We start from the raw sequence: 27,911 nt of genomic DNA, 5'->3' as shown, positions 1-27,911 counted from the left end.
TAACATTCCGTGTGGTGCGCAACAGTCTTCGAGATGTTGTTTGAGTGCTTACCATTGTGGACGAGCAGTTGAGCGGCTCGAAGCCGGTGGAAGTGTCATTGCTGCGGTGTGTTCAAAAGTGTCATCTCGCGCTGAAAAAAGGCCGCTGAAGGCTGCAACCGTTACCGGTACACGTGTCTCTCCCAGAGGCTGGCTTGTATGATCGGAACCCTCTTAAATGCATCCCGCTTCAATCACGTCATCGTTGACAAAGAGTTGTGTAATGAGCATGTTCGTTAGAGTCAGCAACGGTGATCCAAAGTGAAGTCCTTTGATGAATCCCGCTTCACTTTGGCAAGTGATCCAGGCCACCAGTTAGTGTGGAGAGAGAGAGGGGAACACGTTAAACATCATAGAATATTCTTGAATGTCATCGGTATGGCACAGGCGTTACGGTGTACGTAGGCTTTATGCACAGTGGTCGAACACCGCTACATTTCTTTGCGAGAAATGCCATTAGAACACAGCGGTATTGCAGGGAGATTATTCTGGATTATCTCCGTTTGTTTAGTGGTGAGGTAGGACCAGAATTCCTGTTCATGAACGAAAAATGTTCAAATGTGTGTGACTTCCTAAGGGACCAAACTGCTGAGGTCATCGGTCCGTAGACTTACCCACTATTTAAACTAACTTACGCTAAGGACAACACACACACCCATGCCGAAGGGAGGATTCGAATCTCCGGCGGGAGGGGCCGCGCAATCCGTGACATAGCGCCTCAAACCGCGCGGCCACATGGACGACAATGGCCGCTGAGGCGTCATAGAAAGCGGAAACATAAGATACTGAACGCATGGAATGGCCGCGTAATCCACTGAACTAAACCCTACCCTTGGATGCTCTTGGTAGGCATGTTTGTCAACGAACACCCGCTCCTTGAACAGTGAATGCACTGAAAACCGCCTTGAGAGAGGAAAGGCCCATTATTCGCCAAAGCGTACTCAACAGTTTGGTAGCCGCCATGAATAACTGGTGCAATATGTGCATTAGAGCCCGAGGAGTGAATATTCCTTACTGACAGTCCGATATCAACCTTTATGTTGGGTGTCTGACCTGCGCCAAACGCCAACATTGTGTGGTGAAATCTGTACCAGTTTTCATTATACATATATGTATACCACTCCATCTCTATTACCTATGTCCAATGTTTCATGTCCTTCATCAATGCCTGTGATTATTCCTGTCCAACAATGTCTGTGTTCTTGGCAATTGACGAGCAGTGTAGATGAACTATATATTTTACATTCAATTGAAAAGCTCTACGCACCAGAATTTGCGTAACGATAGCGATCACAAAATAAAAGGAACTTTTAATCCAACTCAACACGAACAGTGTGATATGGCGCGCGCCGCTATCCTGTGATCTTGTTTAGAGCGCGCGCTATAATCGATTATAATTATATATATAATTATAGTTCGCTGTTCTGGTGCGGGTGGCGCTCCGGTGATGATTTGCTATTACGTCGCTGGCGTGTGTTTGCGGTGGCCGGCGGAAAGCGAGAGGGTAATCGGTTTCCGGGTATTGCACGGAACGTGAAGTTCGCTCTGCCTGACCTGCTGGTGACTAGCGCTAAAAAAGGTTGTTGTGCCTCGCAATATGAGCAGAGTGGTCTGGGGCGGAGGCGACTCGCCGCTGTGTTGGCCATGCGGTGGTGATTAATTGGAGTCGGCGTACTTGTTCTGTCTACCTGTCTGATGTGGAGGTCCGGTGGGGTCCTGTGATACTCTGGCCCGGAGACAAGTAGTTGCTGAATTTTGGAGTCGTCTGCCAGGTTAGGGTGTGGGCTCAGTTGGCTCGTCATATTTTCCGCTGGAAGCTCCAGCAGCGGTTTCTGAACTTCATTCTGATGTGGGACGGCGTTGGTGGAAGTTTTTGTTGTGTGTGTGTGTGGCACGTTACGATATTTGTTGGTACTAATTTATTTGCTCAACTGGAGTATCTTTTGGTTATCCCGCTGAGTGGGTCGTTGCCAACCCGGTCTGCTCAGCGTTACCTTTGGTGGTGCCTGTTTGTTCGTTATTGAAGGAATTCACGTAGGTGGTTCCTATTACCTGTCCGAAGTTGCGTTCATGTATGGTATATTTGGCATATGATGTTAGGTAAAGTCTGCCTAAGAAAGGCGGTTTTGGACAGTATATGCATAGTGAATTACTGCTGCTTGGTATATGTGGTCTTCTGGGACCTGAACAACAAGATCTCGTCAATTTGGTTTGTGTAACAGCATTTAGTGGTATGTTCTGTATTTTTATCTCACTGTGTTATTATTAACTTGGTGGAATAGTCGCGTTTGGTGTCGTTAAGGCACTTCTAAGACTGTGGTTTGACTATTCATGTGCGCTTGGCTTTTATTGTTTTGTTTTAAGAAGCGAGAATTGATTATTAAGATTTGTGTGTGTTGGCTTCCGGCACTTGATAAGAGCGCCCGAGTTAACGGCGCCGTGGTTATCATGTGCTGTCGGGATGTTATATTGTTATTTGATTTTTGAATTTTATCTTGTGTTGATGTTATCTGTCGTGTGTTACAGAACATAACCAAGTTGCGTAAGTGATGGGCAGTTGAGGAAGGCATGTCGGGGAGCTCTCAGTGGTTTATTTCGGGGACCGTTTCTCGTGGGAAGGTTCCGAAGTGTTGAGAGCTCGCTCGTCTGTGATTGCGTTGGGAGTTGCCCGCGCCCTTTGGTTGTATCAAATTATTATTTTGTTATTATATTTAACTTTGGAATAAGGCTGGGCATCTCGGACATATTCTGAGCCGTGGTCACCTTTGTGCTCATACAGCAAAGACTACCAAATCCACCGGTTAGTCCCTCAACCTTTAGGGGTAAAACTCAATGGGACTCGGAGCAAGTAAGGCTAGCAACCTGCTTCCCTGGTACTTTAAATATGATGCTGGCAACAATCAGAGCAAAATGCCTCGGACCTTTGGAGGTGACGGTCCCACTTCTAACTGACAAACCAGGTACTCCTAAGATACGACTTGGCAAACAAATGGTAATGAGATGGGGAGCTATTAATATCAAGGTAGATCTGGGAAGAAGGTAGAGCTGGCAGTGGCTGCAAGTAAGATGGGGCTGGACGTTTTAGCTGTTAGTGACATTCGGGTAAGGGGTGAGAAAGAAGAGGAAGTGGGAGAATACAAGGTTTACCTGTTAGGAGTCAAAGAAGGAATAGCACAATGGGGTGTAGGGCTTTACATCAGGAAAGAAATGGAACCCAGAGTAGTTGCAATAAGGTATGTAAACGAACGACTGATGTGGATAGATTTGACAGTGTCTAGCAAGAAAATTAGGATTGTGTCAGTATATTCACATTGTGAAGGGACAGATCAAGATAAGGTGGATAGTTTTTATGAGGCACTCAGTGATGTAGTTGTTAGAGTAAAGGACAAGGACAGTGTTCTGCTCATGGGTGATTTTAATGCCAGGAGCTGCCAGGAAGGGTATGAAAAGGTTACGGGTAAATTTGGAGAGGATATGGAGGCCAACAGGAACGGGAAACAACTCTTGGATTTCTGTGCCAGTATGGGCTTAGTAATCACAAACTTCTTTTTTAAACATAAGAACATTCACCGGTATACTTGGGAAGGCAGGAGAACCAGATCGCCGGCCGTGTGCCTGAGCGATTCTAGGCGCGTCAGTCTGGAACCGCGCGACCGCTACGGTCGCAGGTTCGAATCCTGCCTCGGGCATGGATGTGTGTGATGTCCTTAGGTTAGTTAGGTTTAAGTAGTTCTAAGTTCTAGGGGACTGATGGCCTCAGATGTTAAGTCCCATAGTGCTCAGAGCCATTTAAACCATTTTTTTGGAGAACCAGATCTGCCATTGACTATACAATAACAGATCAGGAATTCAGGAAGGCTGTGAGGGACACACGTGTATTCAGGAGATTCTTTGATGACACTGATCATTATTTAATCTGCAGTGAAATTAGAATTGTGAGGCCGAAAGTGCAGGAGGTCATGTCCATATGTAGGAGGATAAGAGTGGAGAAACGTCAGGATAAGGAAATCAGGCACAAGTACATAACAATGAACTCAGAAAGGTACCAGTTAGTTGAATGTAGTCAATTACAGTCATTGGAAAAGGAATGGACAAGGTACAGGGACACAGTACTAGAAGTGGCTAAAGAATGTCTTGGAACAGTAGTGTGTAAAGGTAGGATGAAGCAAACAGCTTGGTGGAGTGACACAGTCAAGGCAGCCTGTAAAAGGAAAAAGAAGGCGTATCAAAAATGGCTACATACTAGAACTCAGGTAGACAGAGAAAGTTATGTTGAAGAAAGAAACAAAGCCAAACAGATAATTGCAGCATCCAAGAAGAAATCTTGGGAAGACTTTGGAAACAGGTTGGAGACTTTGGGTCAAGCTGCTGGAAAACCATTCTGGAGTGTAATTAGCAGTCTTCGAAAGGGAGGTAAGAAGGAAATGACAAGTATTTTGGACAGGTCAGGAAAACTGTTGGTGAATCCTGTGGATTCCTTGGGCAGATGGAGGAAATATTTTGAAGAGTTGCTCAATGTAGGTGAAAATACGGTCAGTAATGTTCCAGATTTCGAGGTACAATGGGATAGGAATGATGATGGAAATAGGATCACATTTGAGGAAGTGGAGAAAATGGTCAATAGATTGCAGTGCAATAAAGCAGCTGGGGTTGATAAAATTAAGTCGGAACTCATCAAATACAGTGGAATGTCAGGTCTTAAATGGCTACACAGGATAATTGAAATGGCCTGGGAGTCGGGACAGGTTCCATCAGACTGGACGAAAGCAGTAATCACACCAATCTTTAAACATGGAAACAGAAAAGATTGTAACAACTACAGAGGTAGCTCTTTAATCAGCGTAGTGGGTAAAATCTTCTCAGGTATTGTTGAAAGGAAAGTGCGAGTATTAGTTGAGGACCAATTGGATGAAAATCAGTGTGGGTTTAGGCCTCTTAGAGGTTGTCAGGACCATCAAATAATGGAGAAGTGTTATGAGTGGAACAGGGAATTGTATCTATGCTTTATAGCCGGCCGGGGTGGCCGAGCGGTTCTAAGCAGTACAGTCTGGAACCGCGCGACCGCTACGGTCGCAGGTTCGAATCCTGCCTCGGGCATGGATGTGTGTGATGTCCTTAGGTTAGTTAGGTTTACGTAGTTCTGAGTTCTAGGGGACTGATGACCTTAGAAGTTATGTCCCATAGTGCTCAGAGCCATTTTTATTGTAGTGGACTGACAAGGCAGCCAGTCCGCAGAGACGGGTAGCCGAAAGGGCACACGTACACACACGCCGACTGGCGCGAAGTCTGGAACAGGATTCGTAATGAATGTGATAAAGAAAAGAACGTAGCTACTAGAACACTTAACTTTTATATCGTCCATTGGTATACAGCATTCTTGATGATACAAGTGAGACTATCTTGAGATACATGCAATGGTACAAATGGCGCCTTGCTAGGTCGTAGCCATTAACTTAGCTGAAGGCTATTCTAACTCTCTCTCGGAAAATGAGAGAAAGGCTTCGTACGTGTAGTCGCTAGCAATGTCGTCCGTACAACTGGGGCGAGTGCTAGTCAGTCTCTGGAGACCTGCCTTGTGGTGGCGCTCGGTCTGCGATCCTGACAGTGGCGACACGCGGGTCCGACATGTACTAATGGACCGCGGCCGATTTAAGCTACCACCTAGCAAGTGTGGTGTCTGGCGGTGACACCACATTTATGCTTTATAGATCTAGAAAAGACATATGACCGGGTTCCTAGGAGGAAGTTATTGTCTGTTCTACGAGATTATGGAATAGGAGGCAAACTTTTGCAAGCAATTAAAGGTCTTTACATGGATAGTCAGGCAGCAGTTAGAGTTGACGGTAAATTGAGTTCATGGTTCATAGTAGTTTCAGGGGTAAGACAAGGCTGCAACCTGTCTCCACTGTTGTTCATATTATTTATGGATCACATGTTGAAAACAATAGACTGGCTGGGTGAGATTAAGATATGTGAACACAAAATAAGCAGTCTTGCATATGCGGATGACTTAGTTGTGATGGCAGATTCGATTGAAAGTTTGCAAAGTAATATTTCAGAGCTAGATCAGAAATGTAAGGACTATGGTATGAGGATTAGCATCTCCAAAACGAAAGTAATGTCAGCGGGAAAGAGATATTAACGGATTGAGTGCCAAATAGCAGGAACAAAGTTAGAACAGGTGGACGGTTTCAAGTACTTAGGATGCATATTCTCACAGGATGGCAACATAGTGAAAGAACTGGAAGCGAGGTGTAGCAAAGCTAATGCAGTGAGCGCTCAGCTACGATCTACTCTCTTCTGCAAGAAGGAAGTCAGTACCAAGACTAAGTTATCTGTGCACCGTTCAATCCTTCGACCAACTTTGTTGTATGGAAGCGAAAGCTGGGTGGATTCAGGTTACCTTATCAACAAGGTTGAGGTTACGGATATGAAAGTAGCTAGGATGATTGCAGGTACTAGTAGATGGGAACAATGGCAGGAGGGTGTCCACAATGAGGAAATCAAAGAAAAACTGGGAATGAACGCTATAGATGTAGCAGTCAGGACGAACAGGCTTAGATGGTGGGGTCATGTTACACGCATGGGAGAAGCAAGGTTACCCAAGAGACTCTGGGTTCAGCGGTAGAGGGTAGGAGGAGTCGGGGCAGACCAAGGAGAAGGTACCTGGATTCGGTTAAGAATGATTTTGAAGTAATAGGCTTAACATCAGAAGAGGCACCAATGTTAGCACTGAATAGGGGATCATGCTCCAGACTGAACGCTGAAAGGCATAATCAGTCTTAAATGGTGATGATGATGATGATGATGATGATGATTGATGATGATATTATATTTATTGGTTGTGTTTTGCATGTCTTTGATTTTATGGCGCCAAGTGCCATTATCTTTCTCAAAGTTTTTGTTTTATATAAATGATTTTAAATTGTAATGCCAAGTTAACTTATTATTGGATCTTGGTCTGTGGAGTAAAATCATTTAAAGAACCATTGTAATTTGTTCTTGTAGAAGAAATTTCTCTAATTTTATGGAGCCAAGTTGCCACTATTATTATTTTTTTAAGTTTATTACTGCTCTTAATATTTTCCGATTTTATGGTGCAAAGTGTCGTTATTATTCTTAAAGATTTTTGTAAATGATCTTAAGTTGTATTGCCAAGTTAACTTATCATTGGATTTTGTCTCTGGGTAAAATCTAAAAGCACTATTGTAAAAGGTTCTTTGATTTTATGGTGACAAACCGCCGTTATTGTTTTTAAAGCTCATTCTTTTACCCATTTGTTAAGTTCTGTAAGTTATATTAATTTGTTGTTACTTAAAAGAGTTTAGTATTGGCAATTTAATAAACATTCCACAGTGAACCAGACTGCTACCGTTCAAAAGATTTGTTTTGGATGTAGACCGCAGTGCGACTGAAATATAGTTAGTAGACGAGTGATGGCAAGAATCCAGTGATGACCTGCTACTGGTGCTAGAGCGAAGTGCGCGTGTTGTTGGGAGGACACGCATGTGGCCGGGGCTAATGAACAAGTGTGCGGCGGCAGGTGCTGTGCGCCCGGCGATAGCGCCGGAAGCGGACGGCAGGCGCCAGCGGTATCACAGCGTGCGGGCGACCGCCGGGGAACCTACTGCGCCACGGCCGGTATTGTGGCGGCTTTCAGACCGCAGCTCTCCACGCAACCCTCTCCATCTGTCCACTTCAGACTGCTTGCTTACTGCAGCCAAGCCCTGCTCTCTCTACAATGCTCCCCCTCCCCCAAACACACACACACGCACACACACACTTCCCTCCATAACTAAATTAACTATTCATGCTTCCACATGTGTCCTATAAACCGATCCCTTCTTTTTATCAATGCCATGAATTTCGTTTCTTCCCCTTCCGATTCAGTTAGAGTTGTTAACTACAGTAGACCATCGTTAGTAAGCGTAGACTACGGCAGATTCCCTCGCAGCTTTGGTCAGTTACGATCGTTAGGTGTAGCGAGGTATTATGCGTTACTTCACTTCGATCTCTTTGTTTGCGTATGTGACCTGTCTTATTAGATTCTCATATAAACCCAAGCGGTGAACCGTCTAGAAACTGAGCGAGCCACGTAACCTACGGAACATTTTTCTTCCGCGTAATTATCTTCCTGTCTGTTACTTTCAAAAAAATAATATTTGTGGCAAAAGTAAAACTGTCAATGTTTCATTTGAAAATTGTTTATTTGTTACGTGCAACAGAGGGATGTTGTAATAAAAAAAAACAATACAGATTTATTATATAGCGCTAGAAAATGCAATTTCCTACAAAAAGGCAAAGTTAAAAAACACTGCACAACATAAAAAAATGTCAATACTTCGTCGAGTTATATAAAACATGTTTCCGTTATTTATAAACAACTTTTGCACTTATCAATGATAACAGGAAACTATTGCCTTTGATCATGATGAAGATGGTTCAGATGGCTCTGAGCACTATGGGACTTAACATCTGAGGTCATCAGTCCCCTAGAACTTAGAACTACTTAAACCTAACTAACCTAAGGACATCACACACACCCATGCCCGAGGCAGGATTCGAACCTGCGACCGTAGCAGCAGCGCGGTTACGGACAGAAGCGGCTAGAACCGCTCGGCCACCACGGCCGGCCATGATGAAGAACTTTCTACCGAGTACAAAATAACAACAATAACTATACTGATTTTTTTATGTTTGTGCATGTAAACTGTACTTGCATCGAAACCAATTGCTTTGGTTACATAAAAGTGGAAGTTGGGCGATCAGCTAATTTTTATTGCTTATAAAGTGTAATTTCTATTTTGTAATGATATAAAATACACATTGGACTAACACTTAACGATGTACAGTTTTAATCATATGCAAAACAAAAAAAAGATAAAGACAAGTTCTCTTTTAGACATTCATTTGTGTTTCTTTCCCTACCATTGCTACCAATACCACCCGTAATTTTGCTATTTACTGCGTCATTCATGTAGCGTTTCAGCACAAGATGTAAATAATATTTCAATTCCTGTATTAAATCCCTACTACCTTCAGAACTTCAGAGAGCGCTGCGTAGGTAACAATGTCAAAAGCTTACTCTAAATCTACAAATGCTATATCGAATGTGTGCGTTTCTTTGGTTATCTTCTAATGTAGATCTTTGGCACAGTATTTGGCAGATCGCAACTCTAGATTCAGTACTTGCTCATCAGTTACCTGATCTACCCATCTAGTTCTCGGCTTCTTCTGTAGAACTGCGTCTCAAAAAATTACATTCCTTAGTCGTTTGAACTCTTTACTACCTACGTTTCACTTACGTACAAGGCCACAGCGCAGGCAAATTCTTTCAGCAAATGTTTCCCCTCACTTACATTTTCATTGCATGTTAACAGATTCCCCTTTTTTCTGAAAAGCTTTTCTTGCTATTGCCAGTCCGTACTTTACATCATCTCTACTTCCTCCATACTCACTTATTTTTCTGCCTAAATAGCAAGACTCATCTACTACTTTTAGTGTCATTTCCTAATCTAATTCTTTCGGTATTACCTGATTTAATTCGACTACATGCCATTATCTTTGTTTCACTTCCCTTTTTTTTCTTTCTCATAGAATTTCTTCTCAAAACACTGTTCATTCAGTTCGACTGCTTCTCCAAGTCTTTTTCCATTCTCACAGAATAGCGACGTTGGCAAAACCTCAAAGTTTTTATTTCTACTTCACGAAATTTAATCCTCTTCCCAAATTGCTCCTAGGTTTTCTTAAGTGCTTGTTCGATGTTCTACAACTCTATTTCATTCCATTATCAACTACAACAACTTCCGTTTCATGTCCTTCGGCTTTTAGAACTGCAGTCTGGTTTCATCACAAGATGTAAATAAACTTTCAATTCCTGTATTAAATCCCTGCTACCTTCAGAACTTCAGAGAGCGCAGCGCAATCAACGTGGTCAAAAGCTTACTCTATATCTACAAATGCTATATCGAATGTGTGCGTTTCTTTGGCTAACATAGATCTTAGGCACAGTATTGGTTCTAGTGTTCCTATATCTCGGTGGGACACAAACTGGTCTTTGCCCACAACGACATGTACCAGTTTTGTTCCGTTTTTCTACAAATAATTCATGTGAGTGTGTTGCAATCAGGACTTACTGATCTGCTCGTTCTCTAATGTTCACACCTGTCAGCCACTTCCTAATCATAAATTGAAATTATCCGCTGCTATCAAGCTTCACAAAAATCTCACCGTCCTTACATGGTTTCTCGAATCAGGTTTTCTGTGAACCGATTTCCCAATACCAGTTCTGCGTGGTGAGGTAAGCACTCCAATATCGATTCCAAAACTGAGATTTTTACTAGCGGATCTCAGCTCCCATAATAGGTTTTCGCTCATTGTGCACGTTCTCTAGCTATATCTGTACTCAGCAAGCTACTTTACGGTGTGTGGTGGAGAATACCTTTGTGTAGCAGTGTCACTTTCTGCTTTTTCCTGTTCCCGTCGGGAATGATTCCTGGAAGAATGATTGCCGGTAAACCTCCGTGTGAGATCAGATTTCTCTATTTTTACCTCGTGGTCTTTGCACGAGGTGTAAGTAGGAGAAACCATATTGCTTGACTCTTCTAGAAATGCACGCTCTTGGAACTCCCTATCTCTTAAGCTGAGTGGAAAGAATGAAAATAGAAAATTTGTTATGTTTTTTAGTTTAGAAGGGAATTTTTTATTTTCATAATTTAGAAATTATCTCATTTTCTATCGGAAAAAGAGGGGCCAAAATTACAAGAAAATCTTCTGATTTCACTTTGATGTGTTAAACATTAGACATTGTTTAACTGTGCCAGTCGTATGTTAAATGTGAAGAAAACTCATCAATAAATAGTTAAATTTAATGACATTTGCCACGAAAGTAGTTAAGAACTGACGATAAACATGGTCAAAAGTTCACGATGAAAAGATAAACGCAGATATATGAGTTATGCAAAAGATAAATATCCTGCTAATAAAGTCATGTGAGGGAGACACGTGGAACACAAACTGTAACACATCACGAGTCCACCCCCTTAGCTGAGTGGCCAGCGTATCTGACTGTCCCGCAGAGGCTCGGGTTAGATTCCCGGCCGGGTCGGAGATTCATCATTATCATCAACAGGCAAGTCGCCCAATGTGGCGTCACCTGAAATAAGGCTTGCAACTCTGCTGCCGAACTCCCCCAGCGGGAGTGGGGAGGGGAGAAGGACGATGCCATCAATGTCATACGATCATTTCATTTTTTTCCCCCATTTCATTTCATGTGTCACATACTGAAGCAGTATTGCATTTCTTGTGAACGTAGACCATGGGTGAAATTTGAGGTCAATTAGATGGGTGCTTAATCGAAAAGATTTCATTTCAGTTACATTTATAATAACTAGGTTCAAATGGCTCTAATCACTGTGAGACTTAACATCTAAGGTCATCAGTCCCCTAGACTTAGAACTACTTAAACCTAACTAACCTAAGGACATCACACACATCCACGGCCGGGGCAGGATTCGAACCTGCGACCATAGCAGCAGCGCGGTTCCTGACTGAAGCGCCTAGAACCGCTCGGCTACAGCGGCCGGCTATAATAACTAGGACAATACTGTATTTCATATTGACATCAGAGAAGCCCCGTAAAAACAGATTTACAGTTATGTCGCAAATAGCTCGTTTTCGGACCCTTGTTTGCTCGAACGTGTTTGCATGTGATACCGTACAGTTTCACCCCCGCTACAAATCACGATAGATCCCACATACAAATTTTGCACTTGGCGCTCCCTGGCGCCCCGAGCGGCCGCTTGCGTCGCTTGGGCCTTAACACTTCGACTGCCACGTGAGTTAAAAGCAGCTCACAAAAATTTCTTCTTTTTGACTCGGAAAGTAAATACAACGCATGTGCATGTTTCTGTCTAAAGTTCCGTGGTCGCGTGGCACCTCATAACAGAATGCTGTGACTCGGTGTTACAGCGGATCACGGTCCCAGTAACAAATGTTCGTGGCCTACCATTTTCAAGAGCTCAAGAAAAATGAAAGGCATCCGTAAGCACCTGGCTAAGTCTTCTTGTACTTTCCTTCTTTTTTGTTACTTATTTATTATTTACTTTTACGTACTACTCACACTGCGCAAGATAAATTACATATAATTTTTAATTACGTTCCCCAGTTGAAGCTGTAACAAAAATCAAACTGAAAAAAATCGATAATAATGGCGCCTTCTACCTCTAAGTCTTGTATGTGCTGTGCTTTACGAAAAAAGATTCTACAGAAAAGTATGAGCCCCAATCCTTACATTCCCTTGCAACACACAGATTTTCGTATCACACTGTATACTTATCACACTGTACACCTACTTCTGGCTGTTCCCGTGTCCTCTTCCAGCTTCACTTGCAGATTCGACTGGTAAAAATTCATCTTACACTAAATAATGATGCAGTATCTCCACCAGTCTCAATAACTTCATCTGAAAGCTTCTGCATACACATCTGCCCATCCTCATAACTTCTGTGAGACATTTTCTTGCTTCTCAGTAGTACCCGGTGATGAAGACCATGCACCAATGAAGGAGAACAATAAAAGGACTGTACACATATAATAATATGGATTGGACGACGACCAAGAATATTATTAGCCACATAGAATGCGAGTATGACTCCCTGATGTGGTGTCACCGCCAGACACCACACTTGCTAGGTGGTAGCCTTTAAATCGGCCGCGGTCCGTTAGTATACGTCGGACCCGCGTGTCGCCACTGTCAGTGATTGCAGACCGAGCGCCGCCACACGGCAGGTCTAGAGAGACTTCCTAGCACTCGCCCCAGTTGTACAGCCGACTTTGCTAGCGATGGTTCACTGACAAATTACGCTCTCATTTGCCGAGACAATAGTTAGCATAGCCTTCAGTTACGTCATTTGCTACTACCTAGCAAGGCGCCATTATCCTTTGTTATTTATCTTGTGATGCATGTACCGTCAGACCGATGTTCACCAATTATGGATTAAAGTTAAGTATTCCAGAAGCTACGTACCTTTTTTGCTAGTCTTAAGACCTTGTCCAGACCTCACGCCAGCCTGCGTGAGCTTTAACGCGTGCCTTTCGGCTTCACCTCAAAGTGGCTTGGCTGTCTTGCCAAGTCACAACACCTGATATATTTACGCTGCCGCCAAATGAGTGATAGGTAATGTACACAAATAACTGTAATGTACAAAACGGAAATACTTTCATCTGATTTTAGAGTAAAATAAAACATAAAACGCAAAAAATGGAATGGTCCCAAGTATGCCATGGGAGACAGTGTATTAAACCGGCCCTGCTAAGTATTTCACAGGAAATCAAGTACCTACTATCTCCATAGCATTTATTTTTTGTTTATTTAAGTAGAGACACTAAGAGCTCACTGCCGCCTGCAGAAAGGAGGAAATACGTTCAGGATATGTGCTGGTGGAGGACGAAGAGGCAGTCCGGAAGGCGGATGTTGTGGCTACAGCAGGCCTTGCACACTACTCGTCGCCACACACAACAGCGGCACACTGTTCGCCTCCTTGCAAGAAGAAGACACGGTGACTGTCTGGAAGAAAACGATAGACAGTCCGGTCAAGAATATCTGTACACTGGCGTACCTTCTGCAAATATTAGTCCCAACTCCCATCATCAGTGTCCAGACATCCATTGGACATAATAGGTATTGGGCTATGCTTCCAGAGGTCGTACACAAGGAGAAATTGTGTTAACAAAATTGTTCCAAAAAGAAATTACAAAACTTTAAACGACTGTCAAATAACTGTACCACCTCTCAATTCTTTAATTACCTCACCGGACAAATTATCTGTAACCTCCTTAAAAGACCACACTGGTCGCTCTGCGGCGCTGTAGCTGGTGCAGAACTTGTACCAGGTGATCATCTGACCATCCACCGCAAGCGTACGTCACGGTAGTGAAGCGGTGTGTGGGTGCCAGTCGGTTGTACGGAATCTGCGCAGTAAGGGGACTCGTAGGGGAGACGGGGCAGAATGTTAGGGAGAAGCTGTCGTGTCTGGACGTGCCCATGACCGCGCTGTGTGAATGGTGTGACCGGGTTTGTTGTAGGGATGGCGTTTGTCGCTCAGTCAACCGGTTTTCGGGCATATCGTTTGTTTGGTTTTTTTTTTTACGCTAGTTTAATGTGCCTTTTAAAACCGTTCAGAATAACCGGTTTATGATATAACCAGTTTCTGTTTTTAATTCATACTATTTCCTGTAGTAAACGTATAAATCGAATGGAGACTGGAAAATTCTGACTTTCTCAGTTTCAAGACACATAGATTCAAAACATTAAATTAAATAGGAAAATAAAAGAAAACTTAGTTGTTCTACCGTTCGCTGCTTTTCTCGAGAAGTGATCGGTAGTTCAATGCTACAAAAAAATCGCGTGTGCTCAAAGATCATCATGTAACCACAGATCATCATCTGGGCCTTACGAATGGTCAATGCTAAAGGGCGAAAACGCGGGCGGAAGAACTCTGTTTTTCGTCTCAATTTGTCCGTTTTCAAGGGCTTCAAGCGGATAAAGGTGTATTGTTGCTAAGCTTTTACTTTATTACTGTTACCATAATTTCCTCTCTCTTTAACTATTTCATAGAAAAGGCAGAGAACTCTTTAATATTTTAAAGTAAATGAAACATTGAACAACTTTGCTACGTCACTTCGAAAAGGTATTTCCAGGTTTGGATGGTGCCATTCTGCAATACAACGATCGTCCGGCGACGACAGCAAGGAACTACCTTACAGACCAAGTGGGGCAAGTCTCCATCGATAGCTGGTGGAACCATAAACGCTATGGGTTTTGGAACAACATAAGCGAAGACACTACACGTTTTTTGTAATCAGGGATGTGCTTTTTCATAAGCCACTGATTTCACTTATCCTCATTTCCTCACTTAATAAACTTAAGAAACCACTGATTCAGAATTCTCTTGCAATAGTGTCTGCACAACATGTTAGTAACGTGAGACTGTGTAAGCTCCGCTGTGTTTTGGCAAAAGAAGCAAATTCTAACATAGGAACTAGAAAAATGTGTAGGTTTTACTCATAATTCTCTGAGAGTTATGAATGTTTAACGAGCCAGGCGAAAATAAATCTCTGCATTTTCGGCGATATTCTTTTTAGAGACTAACCAAAGCAGAGAAGTCAGTTCTTTTTTAATGGTCGCCATGCCAGTGTGACGTGAAGGTCCCCACTTAATATTTACAATAAATGTGAGCGTAGGCTTCAGTTTAGAACGACTCTTCCCTTCCAGCGCTTCGCATTTCCCCTACAACGCCGTCCAGAAGTCCTACCGCTACCGCCATCCCCACACGCACCCTTGACGTCAGCGCATTTACCGGCCACCGTGTTCTGCGCGGACTCTTATGTGCGTATATTAAGCCACAACACATGGCAACAAGGACGTTATTGTCTCAGCAATGATTCTTATGCCACGTGTTGGTTGCTTGTTTCTGCAGGGATTGTTATGAAAAGAGCACTGATCGTTTTTCCCATTTTCTACAATAATGCAATATTTCAAACCAATGTAGATTTTATGATGATGATGATGATGATAATGACTTATAGTTGAGGGCACTAAACAGTAAGGTCATCAGCGCCCTTGCTTTAATGATATGAACATGGAGTCTGCAGCTCGTGGTCTCGTGGTAGTGTTCTCGCTTCCTGAGCATGGGGTCATGGGTTAGATTCCCGGTGGGGGTCAGGGATTTTCACCTGCCTCGAGATGACTGAGTGTTGTTGTGTCGTCTTCATCATCATCATTCATCCCCATTACGGTCGGAGGAAGGCAACGGCAAACCACCTCCACTAGGACCTTGCCTAGTACGGCGGTGCGGGTCTCCCGCATCGTTCCCCTACGCTCTGTCAAGGAGTATGGGACTTCATCATCATCAATGAACATGGTGAAAATCTACGAAAAGAGTTCAATAAAATCGAAAATCATGTTTCATCCGCCCCCCCCCCCCCACAAGAATCGCAATGCAACTCCAATAAGGTAGCTTCAGAAAAGCCCGTAATAAAATCCCAAAGACACACAGCAGAATAGCTAGATAAAGCCATGGGTAAGATAACTGTAAAAACACGGTTAAAGGTTTAGATAACTGCGGCCGGATGGCTACTTACAAATAATAAGTGACCCAGGCCCCCTGTGACACATTAAAATCTCACACCCGATATTTTGTGAAGAATTCCGGACACCACATAAAATCTTAAAACGCAAACAACACTGGCCTCATTAGCAGTTAAAATACAAATAAAAATTGCTCATTTTTAAGAAAGGTTTATTTCAAAACGAAAAATCTTAGTACTGCTGCTATGGCAAATTGATATTTCGATTTTTTTATTCGGTTATGAGCAAACACTTCCGAAAAATACCAGTTATTCAGCCGGCCGGAGTGGCCGAGCGGTTCTAGGCGCTACAGTCTGGAACCGCGCGACCGCTACGGTCGCAGGTTCGAATCCTGCCTCGGGCATGGCTGACGCTGCTTTTATTCCGTAGTGAAACACACTTGTGGAACGCGGTTAGAAAGTGCCGAGAAATCAGTTGTTCTTGACGTTTTTCAAAAATTTACAGAGATAATCGGCTTTGAAGTCTTCCCGGCGTTGTATACAATGTAGATAATAAACACGAATACATTTTATGTGCACCACAGCCGGTAGAGTAACGGACTGTGACTCTACAGTCGTTGTTTGTGCGTTGGTTCAAATCACCCCATTATCATTTTTTTCTCGTTCAATTTGAAATACCTACATCTCGTAATTATAAAACTCATCATCATTTTTTATGAATAATGCACGTCTACTTGTTTCTAATTACATGTTGGGCGCGAAATTCCTGTTTCCATTTCAAATACATATTCTTAATTACCTATGTTTTATGAAAGACTGTTCATAAAAGTTTTTTAAATTAAGAAAACATAATAATTTAATTTTTGAGGCAAAAATAAACCAAATCCTCTTTATTTGGAATATGTCCATCGTTTTATACCACAGAGGTACCGTAAAAACATGAAAAACAGTCCTATTCACAGTATCGATCACATCATACAAACGCTGCTTTTTTGCATTTGATACTGTACCATTACAATATGAACCCAACAGAATTGCGGGATTCGGCCCGAGAAGTAACAAGACTGTTAAGCTGCCAGACGTGCTGGAACTAAGGCACGCAGCTTTTTCAGACTTCATTGCCGAACGCTGGCGGGATATAGAGCGGCTCGTCATAAAATAAGAAGAGAAAATGCTGCGCCTGGCTGGCTTCGTGGATTCTGTTATTGACAGGCTCGTTATCAACGTAGCAGGTGACACTTCCAGAACTGAAATGTATTTCTCGGATTCGGATAAGGAAGGAGCTAAGAGATTACCAGACGACTGACTGTAAGTAATACTTAAGTGGTTTCACTATATGGTGAAATTCTTCAATACGTTACACATAGCTTATGCAGAAAAATTACTCTGTGGTTATGTCAGGAATTTACATCATTCTTGTTTTTAATTAAAATAGTACGTTAGCTAAAAACGATAACGTGTTACGGTTTTCGTCTAGTCGTCTAAGGAGCGCATTGTGGGAGATTTGCAGTGTATTATTTCATTCTGCTTGAAATTTAAATGACATTCGAAGCTGTATTGCTCCTCTGCTCGTCTCTTTTTTGCGTATGAACTGCATCTGGCCACGACACTGCAGGCTAGCTGTACGAACTGACCGGCCAGTGCGGCGGTAAAACTGTTGTCCCGTATTATCGCTAAGTCGATGTACTCGTGACGCACAGCACAAAACGACCCTTATTATCGTACTTGACAGTACTCGAGACAGCGTGTGTGCAGTCCCACGTGAAATGGAAACCCAATGAGGCTCCAGCAAACGCGGAAGAATACATAGTGCAATGTTTACATCAGGTTTGTTCTTATGATGAACGGACTATAGTTCAGGTGGAATGCGTTTGTGTGATGTTTTGAGGATATTTTTCGTGCCATGAGCAAATCTATTCAATCAGACGTGAACTAGGATGTTTATTTCAACATTTTTGGCGTCCATGTAGCGGTATGCATGTGACAGCATTCACCTAATATGCTCCAAAACGCTGCGCATAAAACTGCATTTTCCGACGCTCATACCTCGAGTTCTCTTGGGGATTAAAAGGTAGGATCTAGTGTTTTGGATAGCCCTCGGACTAGGGGCCATTTGTGTACCTAACAGAAGGATCGTCTTAGTGTTACTGTCCTACAGCACAAAGTATGAATATTACTGACTTTCTCCTGCTTACGCAAATGGAGCAAATCCGTTGGTTCTTTTTGTATTTTATGGGGTCTACGGTGGGCTTGATGAGACTAAAGGAGGTACGGTTAGTTCATCGGCAGTTTCTCAGAAAATCACACAAAAAGGTTTTTTTTACTATATTTTCGCTGTCACCAGCGGACAAAACCCAGCCGAGGATTCCAAGACCGCTGTTCATAGCAAATGCCTTCAATTTTTACGCTCTGTTCCTAAGATCCCTATCTCGAACACCCTTGAAAAGTTTCTTCATATATTCATCCATCTCCGAGATACACAAGTTCAAATTTATTCTACTTGTTCACGTAGAATACGCACGTAAAATACGGAGCGAGGCGAAAATGTAGTTTACAAAGTGATGTAGCAAGGAGAAATACGCTGTAAAACATCTCCGTTGTCATCTGGGAATCCCATGTTGTAGTATTGAAGTCCATGCGAATTTTTTTTGCACCTAAAATCCGATCTCAAGTGCAAAATTAGTTTTGCGTTATTTCAGTTTCATATAAATAAACTGTCTAAATTTTACTGAGGAATATATTGTTTTCCATATGGGTTACATGTCTTGCTGCAAGACGAAAAAGAAGGGAACCAGCCGTAAAATCTCCTATCGCAACACAAAAAATGCGAATGAATATGTTACTGTTTATTTAAAAGACGCTGATCGGAAAGTAGTGTAGTAGTTGCTTTATTACACCTTCCTCAGCACCTTTAAAAAATTTCCCAAAAATTTTGGCACGCGAACATATTCGTGCTTTTTGTACTGAGACAGAAGAAGATAGTGCCGGCGGCAAAGATACGGAAGAGTAATAAATACTGGAAAATAGTACACGGTGGTTGTGTTATAGAAAGAGCGAAGGAGTGTGAAAGAAAGAGAAGGACACGGTGGCAATAGAATATAGTCGACAGTGACAGAATAGGGTGAGGGAGACAGTGCTACTAGGTGGAGGAGGAGGATATTGGTGTTTAACGTCCCGTCGACAATGAGGTCATTAGAGACGGAGCACAAGCTCGGATTATGGAATGATGGGGAAGGAAGTCGGCCGTGCCCTTTCAAAGGAACCATCCCGGCATTTGCCTGGAGTGATCTAGGGAAATCACAGAAAACCTAAATCAGGATGGCTGGACGCGGGATTGAACCGTCGTCCTCCCGAATGCGAGTCCAGTGTGCTAACCACTGCGCCACCTCGCTCGGTGACTAGGTGGGAAGGGGGCGCTGGGGGGGGGGGGGGAGGGGAGGGGAGGAATAAAGAGAGTAGAAATGGAAATAGGTGAGAGCTAGTGGTAACGAGAGACAGAATGTATGACAATGACAACTGTAAAAGAGGGATAGCGACAGTGAGAAGAGACAGGAGTGGTAGAAAGGAAGGAATGAGATACAAAACAGGAACATGTTCACATTTTTTGTGTTCCAATAGGAGCATTTTCCACTGATTGACCTTTCTTGAACATCTTCGTGATGAGTACGTGTGCACACATTCGTGTTCTAAGATGACAGCGGCCATATTCACAGGACTGCGCAGATACGTTTCTGATTTGACGAACACTCAGGGCAACCTATCGCATACACGACTGACCCAATAAATCAACAGATCTTAATCGCATGTCAAACACCTAGAACCATTTGAAACGCATCTATCAACATCCGTGCAATTTGGTATCTGTGCGGCGTTTACCTTGATATGGGATACCAGAAGAAAATCGTGCATTCCCTTGCTTGAAGATTTGGCGTCACTATCAAGGCTAGAGGAGCTGTTGGAAGGAATTAGCGTGATGTCTCCTAGGGGTGAGTAATTTTTTGTCTGGTGTGCCTATCTGCAAGGTGCGAAGCATCACACGTACGAGATGAAACACGGATGGAAAGAGCCACGACCTCTGACCTAGAGGGTAGTGGCGCCAGCTACCCCTGGACCGCAGAGGCCGCTGCTGCCCTCGTATTCCTGCAGTGTAGCCACACGCAACCTACCTGTGTGTGCTGAGCGCGACGACGACCGCCGCTTATCGCCTCCGTACACGTTGCCTGTGCAGCGCCGACTGATGCCCATGCCCGCACCGGTTCCTACTGACCCGCCTTCCTCCCCCTCCCAGACAAACCCCCCCCCCCTTCCGCCCAATTCTTCCGCCTGCATATGAAGCCTTCAACTGGTGTCTCCCTCTGTCGTACTGCCACACAAGCTCGCTTTCTTTATTTGCTTCTTAATTTACCTCGCAAGGTTAGGAGCTTAAAAAGCTCTTCTAAGCCCCTTTTACAGCGGAGAGAATTTGCGCGAACACAAGCGAACGAGCATTCGCAGACGATCCACCAATGATCACAAGCACTTTTTGTACGTGTGAACGATCATTTACACTGGAGGGATCGGAAGGAAGGAATACTGGGTTTAACGTCCTCAATGTCGAGGTCATTAGAGACGAAACGGAAGCTCGGATTGTGTCAGTGATGATGATGATGATTTATGGTGGAGAGAGGAAGGAATTCGGCCACGCCCTTTCAAAGGAACCATTCCGGCATTTGCCTGGAGCGATTTAGGAAAATCACGAGAAACCTAAATCTGGATGGTATGATGCGGATTTGAACCATCGTCTACCCGAATGCGAGTCCAGTGTGCTAACCACCGCGCCACCTGACTCGGTGGAGGGAACGACAGAAAACTCGAGACAACTAGTGCAGAGTGCTAGTCTTACGTACAGGTTAGGCGCGAATCCGGGACGGCGGAGGGAGGGGGGCGCGACGGTCATTGAGATCGTAGCCTAACCAAAGGCAAAATCTCTGCACTAACCAGTGATATAAACAGATTAAAATATTGCATTAAAACAATGTACGAGGGACGATCAATAAGTATTTTTTTTTTTTTTTGTGAAAGAAGGATAGCTTTATTCAGTATTGCAGTGTGCGTGTGTGTGTGTGTGTGTTGGGGATTATGGGCGCTCAACGTCGAGGTCATCAGCGCCCTCACACACATTAAAAGAAACAAATGTGGGCAAACTTGGTAAAATGGAAATATATACGCAAAGAAAGAGAGAAAAGAAGAAAAATGCTCTATAAGAAAATAAAACGTAAGGAAAACGAGAAAGGAGCGTCAAGGATGCCACAGTAAATTGTCACTGGCTGGCCACTTACATAAAATATGGGCGAATCAGTCACCCTGTGAACAAATTAAGACTCTCTCCCGAAAATCTTCGTAAAAACATTGGACAAGTCACAGAACTTTAAAACTTTAACCACATTCGTTTGAGTATTTCCTAAAAGGGACGGCAGATCCGGCGACAAGTCAGCCGCGGCCCGCTGGTCAGAAAATAAAACGCAATCCAATAAAATGTGGCGCACAGTGACCTGGACACCACAAGCACCACACATTGGAGGGTCCTCTCGCCGGAGCAGGAAGCCATGCGTCATAGGACTGTGGCCTATCCGAAGCCGAGTGAGGAGAACCTCGTCCTGTCTAAGAGGCTGGAAGAAAGTACACCACACGCGTTGTGGGCTTGACTAAACGGAGCTTATTGTCAGTCATTTCCAGCCACTCATCCTCCCACCGGCGCATGACTCGTGAACTCAACAGCAAGGTGAGTGCGTGCAGCGAGATGGCACAATGAAAGACTTGAGGGTCGAGACACACCTCGTTGGCTGTGAGATCTGCCCTTTCGTTCCCAGCAATGCTGACGTGCCCTGGAACCCAGCAGAAAGCCACCTCCTTCCCAAGTCGTTTTAGTTGGGGGAGGGCATCCTGCATGGTCTGGAGTATTTTATCTGTGGGATACAAACGTTGCAGTGAGTGAAGGGCACTTAGTGAGTCGGAACAGACAAGAAAATTAGGACAGGAATAACGTTTCTTCTGCTCCAGTGTCCACAAGATCGCAGACAATTCTGCATCAAAGACAGTAAACGCTTGAGGAAGTAGGACATTGAGGACATGATCTGGAAAGACAACAGAGCAACCCCGTTTCGACTCATCCGTAAAAACAGCTACATAGTCGTGGTGCTCAGATAAAATGGCAGATAATGTGTCATTAAAAACGGGGCAGGGGAGAACTCTCCCTTGTACTGCACCAAATCTAATATCAGTCTGGGCCTCTCCAGTAACCAGGGTGGCAGGCAGTTAAAACCCTGGATTTCGGGTTGTACGGGCTCCACTCCGTGGGACCCCAGCACACGTTGCATGCGGATCCCAAACGGCATTGTGGCTCAGCGCCATGGGAAAAAAAGACACTCCAGAGACGGATGAGCAACAATATGGTGAATGGGTGTGGTTGGAGCTGCAAGAAACTTACAAGCCTGGCGCACCAGCAGGAGCTTCCAGATGGTAAGTGGTGGTTCCCCAGCCTCAGCACAGAGACTGGGAATGGGACTAGCCTGATAAGCACCCGTGCCCAGTCGAATACCTGCAGGGTGAACAGCGTTAAGGATCTGGAAGTAAGAGGGCCTCACTGAACCATACACTGTGCACCAGTAGTTCAGCCATGAACGCACAAAAGCCCAGTAAAACTGGAGGAGACGCGCCCTGACCGCTCCCCAAGACCTGTGGCTGAGGCACTTGAGGACATTCAGTGCCTTCAGGGTTCTGGCTTGGAAGTCTCTCATGTGTGGCAGCCACGACAATCTGGAGTCAAAAATGGGGCTCAGAAACAGCACTGAACCTCTAAAATGTAGCGTAGTGTCCCCCATTTGCAAGAAAGGCAAATTAAAAGGACGACAAGAACGATTAAAATGAACATACACACACCTATCGGCAGAAAACTGAAAACCCATCTTTGCAGCCCACTCCTCTAACCACCGCACTGTAAGTTGCAACTGACAGCTCACTGTTGTAACACTGGAGGAGGAACAGAAAACAGCAAAATTGTCCACAAGTAAGGAGCACTGTACTGGACTCCTTACCGTAGATGTTGTACTGTTGATGGCTATGGTAATGGGTAACACTTAGAACACTGCCCTGATGGACTCCATTCTCCTGCTCATATCGATCAGTGTGTCACCAACTCGGGTCCGAAAAAACTGCTGAGATAGGAAACACCAAACGAAAGCTGCATTGATGCAGTTGTGTGAGAATACAATGTCTCCAAGTAGTATCGTATGCCTTACTGGTATCAAGGAATATGCTGATACAGTGATGCTGACGGAGGACAGCCTGCTGAATAACCGCTTCGAGGAGGATCAGGTTGTCAACTGTGGACCGAAATTTTCGGAATCCACACTGAGAGCAGCTAAGGAGTTGCCTGGTCTCTAACAGCCAGACCAGACGACGATTAACCATCTGTTCCAGGGTCTTTCCAACACATCTCGTCAAGGTGATACGTCGATAACTACTGGGGCATGTGCAGTCCTTTCCTAGTTTGAGGAGAGGGATGAGTATTGCCTCCCTCCACAAGTTAGGGAAGACGCCTGTCTGCCATATTAGATTAAAACATTCGAGAAGGATTTTTTTCGCCGCCGCTGGCAGATGTCGTAACATGCAGTACCGGATGTGGTTGGGACTGGGTGCATTGTCAGAAGTCTCATTCAGTGCTGATTCGAGCTCCCACATGGAGAAAGGGGAGTTGTAGGCCTCAGAATAGTTGGACCTGAAGTCTAACTTTTCCCTTTCTACAGTTGCATGTTAGTGACGAAACACAGGACCCTGGCTTGCATTAGCAGTATTTTGCGCAAAATGCTCGGGCAGCATCTGAGTAATGTCTCTGTGTGTCGTTTGGAAGCCTCCTGTTTCAGCACTGCTGCTATCGGTAATCGGCTGCATGTACCAGAAATTCTCTGGATGGCTTCCCATACTTTTGGGGGCAAGTGGAATGGTTGATGGAATCTAGGAACTCCTGCCATGACGGTTGTTTGCTCTCTTTAATGGCACAGTGAGCCTTGGCTCTCAGGATTGGAAAGGCAGTGAGATTGTCCGCTGTTGGGGGGCATTTAAACTAAGAGCTGCACACCTGCACTGGATGGCTGATTGGCACTCTTCTGTCCACCAAGGTACTGGTTGTCACTTACGAGGGCTGAAAGACTTTGGTTTGGACAGGTCAGCAGCATGATGGACCACATGTGTGATTTGATCCACCCATTCCTGGACGCTGTTATGGCGTTCAAAGACAGCCAATCGACTGAACAGCAATTAGTTAGCCCTGCCAATCATCCATGTTGGCGGTTTCTGTTCCAGCAACACACCATCCAAAAGGTGAATGCGGATGGGGAAGTGATTGCTGAAATGCAGGTCGTCAATGACCTCCCAGTGAACAGAGTCAGCGAGAGCTGGAGAGCAGAGAGATAGGTCGATGGCTGAGAATGACCCAATAGCACCAGAGAAATGAGTCAGAGTACCAGTGTTGAGGATGCACAACACTTGAGATGTCAGGAGGCTCTCCAAAACTCGACACTGAGCGCAAGTAGAGGGTGAGTCCCACAGGACATGATGGGCAATCGCCCAGGAGGAGAGACGATCAGGGGAGTTGTTCCAGAAGATCTGTAAGAGCCTCAAAGTCGACTGCAGTCAGAGGGAGTAAATAAAGGGAGAAAACTGTAAGCCTCCGACGTGAATGAATTTCAACTGCAGAGGAGTGGTGCCCATTACTGACAAACACAGCAACCCCTCCTTTAGGTCTTTCCCCAGTCAGGTCATCCTTGCGATATAGAGTACAGCCCCGCAGTGCAGGGGCATCAGATGCTTTGAAATGTGTTTCCTGCAAACACAAGCATAGAGGGCATTGCTGCACTAGGAGTTTCAGTTCCTCCACGTGCGTCCTGACTCCATCCATGTTACACTGTATAATGGGAGCCATCCCTCGGGGGCGGGGGGGGGGGGGGGGGGGAGGTAGTACTTTTATCCTGACTTTCTAACGGGAAGGGGAGCCCACAATGCGTGGAGGCTCAGTTTTGGAGCGAGATGTTTCCCCCATCCGACATCAAGCTCCATAGACTCTAAAGAGAAATTGACAGAGACGTCAGAGAGCTCGATGTCGACATCGTCAGGTTATTTTCTGCCTGATTTCACAAGCGTTTGACGTTTTGCCTTGGATTTTTTCCCTGGGTAGACTTTGCAGCCACAACTATGGTTGTGGGTGTGGCAACATTGGACAGCATGCCAGACGGAACCTTTGGAGGGGCATGGAGCTCTAAAATGTCAGCAACCACAGCTTTTTCTTAAGTTCTTGGGGGAGGGACAGGCTTAGAAACGACTGGAGCAGCCTAAGTGCAGGGACACATGCAGGTACTAGTGCCAACACTAGCAGCCTACGTTTGTGTAGCAGCGTCAGCTTTCCGTGTGGGCTGTTTAACAACTAAAGTGAGGGAGGTAGCAAAACACGGGGGCAGCATGGCTTTATAGAGCTTTTTTGCCTCATTATGGGGGATGCACTTAGTAGTTTTAAGCTCCTGTATCTTCCGTTCTTCCACATACACTCTGCAGTCCCGACTCCAGATGTGGTGATGTCCAGAACAATTCACACACTTCAATGGACACAAACAATGGACACCTTCATGGGCAGCCAGACCACACTTGCCACAAGTAGCTTTTCCAAGACACCCAAAAGTAGTATGCCCAAAGTGCCGGCATTTGAAACGCCGCATTGGGTTTGGTACATAAGGCCGCACACTTAAGTGAAGGAAACCTGCCTTAATATGTTCACAGACTTTTGTGCTATTAAACATCACGATAAAGGAGTCAGACTTAACAAGAACCCCATCCACGCTCGCCATGAGATTTTGCTTGTCAACTATTCCTGCTGGAGCCCACTCATCTTTCAGTTCCTCTTTGGGAGTGTCCGCCGGATACCAGCATGTCACAACACCTCTGCTGTAATTCAAGGTGGTGTGCAGCTCAGTTTCGATGGCATATTCCCCAAGGGAGTGTGCGTTCTGGAGATTCTTAGATTGTTGGGAACTAGCAGTTTCCACCAACAGCATACGAATACGCAATCGCTTAACAAACTTCAAACTGCCAGTAATGCCCTCCAGCCCTTTTTGAATATATAAATGGGAAACTTTCTCGAAGCTGCCCTCTTTCCTTTTAACTACTAAAAACTCATTGTGACCTCCAGTATGTGTTCTGTTACTAGTCACAATACTCTCAGATTTCGCTGCTGAGTCAGGAGGACTGGCTACGCGTACCCTCTTGTTGGTGTAGGAACCTACCAATGGCCCCACCCTTTTCGCTGGGAGGAGGCAAAGAAGATTTCGGAGGATCCATCTCGGTCCCATGAGCAGCTAGGGAACTAGAAGTCCACCTAGACAGACCCCTACGCTCCCAGGAAAGCGTTACACAACTGAGGTGCGGCAGGTGCCCCAGAGGTAGCCCGCTAACAACTGTTCCACCTCAACAGCCATGCATCTCATCAGTGCGCAGCACACCTTGAGATTGAGTTTTTTTTTTTTTTATAGAGGTTTATTCCATCCTCGCGATCTGGGCAGTCAGGCCAAGACCCCCATTCCCTGAGACACACAACGTTCCACCACCATGCCGCACAGTGGTCGCTGAAGCATGCCCAGAGCTTACAGTGACAGGCGACTGGCGGCGCTTACCAGTCCCCAGCTCAGGAACCCCAGGTCACCAAACCCGTACCCAGAAAATGAATGCCGAGCCCTTGGGGGCTCCAGTATTGCAATACTTCACATTATCCCCCACTCTTTCGGATACAAAACTGTGTTTTTCAACATAATCTCCGGTCAGTGAGACGATCTTATGTCACCTTAATTGGAGGTCCTGTATGTTCACATGGTACCAATCTGCTGGTCGATATCGGTGCCAAACTCTTGCTTCATCAATAACCTTCCCAACATGCATGTACTGCTTACCGCCGAATGTATCCTCTATTGGGTCAAACAGATGGAAGCCAGCTGGTGCGAGATCCGGACTGTAGAGTGGATGAGGATGAACATCTAGTAAACTTTTGTGACCTTCTCTTGGGTGCGCAGACTTGTGTTAGGCATTGCATTGTCATGGTCAAGGCGAAGTTTGTTTGCATTTTTGTGCTGACGAACATGCTGAAGTCGTTTCTTTATTTCCTGGGGGTAGCACAATACACTCCAGAGTTGATAGTTGCACCATGAAGGAGGACATCAAACAAGTTAACCCCTATAGTCCCAGAAGACCGTCGCTGTGATTTTACCAACTGAGGGTACAGCTTTGAACTGTATCTTCGGAGAGGAGCCTCAGTTTGTTTAAGATGGTCAGGATGTAACACTTTCTAGTTTCATCACCGTATGTACCCGGTGGCGTTCAATAAGTAATGCAGCACTTTTTTTTTTTTTTTGAAAGCTGGTTTTATTCAGCATTCCAATACACCGTCCATATCATTCCCCACTCTTTGAGCTATTTTTCTACACAATCTCCATTCAATGCTAATGTCTTACGCCACCTTACTGGGAGGGCCTGCATGCTCACCGACCTTTATTCACACATCCATTATGTATATTCCCGTACAGGTCAGATGTTGTACTTGAAAGTCGCTAGCCCAGTATCGGGAGGTAAATGCTATATTGCTGTGCCTGTGTTATTCTGAATACGATGCACTGTTTCTTTGGACATGCATCAGGCATGTCTCGCCTGTATGGGAATATACATAATAGATGTACGAGTCAGGTAGTGGACGCATGGTTGACGACATA

At 44.6% G+C, this 27,911-nt stretch overlaps 1 protein-coding gene across 1 annotated transcript in view; it reads right to left on the bottom strand.

Annotated features, from left to right (window-relative positions):
• Positions 1 to 20,374, bottom strand: part of LOC126203596 (synaptotagmin-5-like) — a 273,387-nt gene extending 253,013 nt beyond the window's left edge. The window contains exon 1 of the mRNA XM_049937959.1: positions 20,295 to 20,374. The gene's annotated coding sequence lies outside the window, so the exon portion shown is untranslated. The remainder of the gene's footprint in view (positions 1 to 20,294) is intronic.
• Between the last annotated feature and the right edge of the window lie 7,537 nt (positions 20,375 to 27,911).

This window comes from Schistocerca nitens, chromosome 9 (assembly GCF_023898315.1).
Source record: "Schistocerca nitens isolate TAMUIC-IGC-003100 chromosome 9, iqSchNite1.1, whole genome shotgun sequence".
NCBI classification, from domain to species: Eukaryota; Metazoa; Arthropoda; class Insecta; order Orthoptera; family Acrididae; genus Schistocerca; species Schistocerca nitens.
Note: the sequence above shows the minus strand (reverse complement) of the source record. Positions and strands in the feature narration are given on the sequence as shown.